Here is a 2,451-nt window from a genome sequence, read left to right on the forward strand (position 1 = left end):
TGCTCGTACTGATGGAGCAAATACTTATTTACAAAATTCCTCTGCTGCTTCTTTTTCTTTTTTTAGACAGTTGGCAGAGCTAGCTGAGGTTTTATTTTGGACCAAAAAAAAAAAAAGCAACCGAATTGTTTTGCAGCTGGAGGCATGGGCAAGCCCAGGCAGTAAACTCCCCCGAGGTGGGCTGAGGGCTGGGGCTGGGTCTCAGGGGGTCCCCGGTTCTGAGCTTCTCAGGCTCTGGGCTGGGCTGGGAGGGGCGGGCATAGCTGTTCACTTGGGCAGGATGCCAGAGGCCTTGGACACCAGCTTCCCATCACGGGTCTCGATCTTCACAGCCATCGCCCTGGAGGCGCTGGTACAGCTGAAAGAGCTGGAGCCCGCGCCAGGGCCAGAGCCGGAGCTCAGGCCACCTGCTCAGCCGCGGGGCCCTGCAGATGCTCCTCTACATCCAGGGCCAGCCTGACATTCCTCAGCTCCTGGCACTCGCGCAGCTGCCCCCGTCCTGGAGGGAGGCCTCTGGCTCGGACAGCCTGGCCTTGGCATCCGCAAGGGCCAGCTCCCTGCCCTGCTGGCATCTGCGATGCTGGCCTCCAGGGAGGCCCTCTGGCCTCTGAGGTCTCAGCCTCCGCCTGGGGCTGCTGATGTTCCGCTTCTCGGAGAGCTCAGTCTCTGCAGCTGCAGGTCACCCCCTGCTTCCCACCCAGTGTCTGCAGCTCCTCATACCGACCTGGTGCAGGCTCAGCCCCAGCTGGGCAGTGGCCGGCCATCTCCTCCTGCTGTGCCTTGACCTCAGCGATGGTGTTGTCCATGGACAGCACCACAGACACGTCCAGATCTGGACTGCATCTCCCGGGTCTGCTCTTCCTACAGCTGCTGAGGAAGTTCATATGTCAGTCAGCCCTTCCCCGCGAGACTCCAGTTCTGCCTTGTTCATGGCAGCTTCATCCACGTCCTTCCTGATGAGGACACATTCATTCTCCATCTCTGTAGCTCATGGATCTCATCGTCACACTTGTCCCTGAAGTCCTCCCTCAGCCCCTGCATGTTGCCACGTCCGCCTGCAGCTGCAGCTTCTCCTGGCCCGGGGTCTTCAGCTGTGCCTCAAGTTGATGCTGTAGCTCTCACCTATGTCGTCCACGTTGCTCCCAGCTGTCTTCTGCATTGCAGGAGGCTCCACTCGGTCTCCAGCATTTTGTGCTGCTGCTCCAGGAACCGCACCTTGTCGACGAAGGAGGGAAACTTGTTGTTGAAGGTTTTGATCTGCTCCTTCTCCTGGGTGCACATGGCCTGGATGTTGGGGTCTGCCTCCAGGTTAAGGGGGCTCAGCAGGCTCTGGTTGACTGTGACGGCGGTGATGCCTCCCATGCCCATGCTGCTGGCCCCACCATAGCCTGCGTCCCGGCCACCCGGGAAGCTGCTGCTGCCCGTTCAGGAGAAGCTCGAGGAGCTGATATGGAACCGGGTCCACTCGTGTAGGAGCGACTGCTGAAGGCCTGGGGGCCAGAGGTGGACACCTTGTAAGACTTCTGGGTCACCCTGGTGGACATGGCAGAGGCAGGCGGGCTGAACCAGACAGATTCCAGAAGGAACCGAGAAGCTGCTGCTTCTTACTGAGATGGGCATTGAGGAACAGAACGACACGGCCTCTTAAGCCTTCCAGGAGAAAACAGTGAGTCCATGGAGCATTTCTCATCCTTCACAACCAACTCTAAACGTCTTTTTTAGAAGGATCCTCTAAGTTCCTGATTCCAAATTAGTCTGGGCACACATGCAGAAACTAGAAGTGATTTAGACAAGCAGAGTTTTAAATGTTAACATATTAAAATAGACATTGATACATTCTGTATTTTTTTTTTCACTTTTAACAAAGGATTTTATTTGTGGTCCCCTGAAAAGTAAAATCCAGAAAACAGCAACCCATTGCAAGAGGGTTCTGTCATAAAAGCTTTTCAGTCATTCTCTCATCACACGGTGTCCTCTTTCATGTACATCATCAGAAGCAGACTGGTAAGTGCAAACCCTGTGTGAAAGGCACGTGGCGCTAGCATTGCCCACACCTGCTACACCTCTTCGGAAGCCAAGGGGGGATTTTTCTGCAGTCTCCCATTTCGATGGAAACATCACAAATTTTTTATAGCACAATATTTGAAGGTCTCTTCCCCTGCTCTTCCCTTCAGTTATCTACTAGAAGGGTACAGAATTAAAAAGCTTTTTTCTCCTAGCTGTGATCAAAACAGAGAATGCTAAAGAGATTATTCTATGTTCCTGGGTTTTATACTTGGATATTTACAGTATAATATCCTATGTTATTCTATGTTCCTGGGTTGTATACGTGGATATTTACGGTATAATATCCTATGTTAGTCTATGTTCCTGGGTTGTATACGTGGATATTTACGGTATAATATCCTATGTTATTCTATGTTCCTGGGTTGTATACGTGGATATTTACGG

At 52.6% G+C, this 2,451-nt stretch overlaps 1 pseudogene; it reads right to left on the reverse strand.

Moving 5' to 3' along the window:
- Positions 1–880: 880 nt before the first annotated feature.
- Positions 881–1,544, reverse strand: LOC144581891 (keratin, type II cytoskeletal 8 pseudogene; annotated as a pseudogene).
- Positions 1,545–2,451: the final 907 nt, after the last annotated feature.

The sequence above is a fragment of the Callithrix jacchus genome, chromosome 3 (assembly GCF_049354715.1).
Source record: "Callithrix jacchus isolate 240 chromosome 3, calJac240_pri, whole genome shotgun sequence".
NCBI classification, from domain to species: Eukaryota; Metazoa; Chordata; class Mammalia; order Primates; family Cebidae; genus Callithrix; species Callithrix jacchus.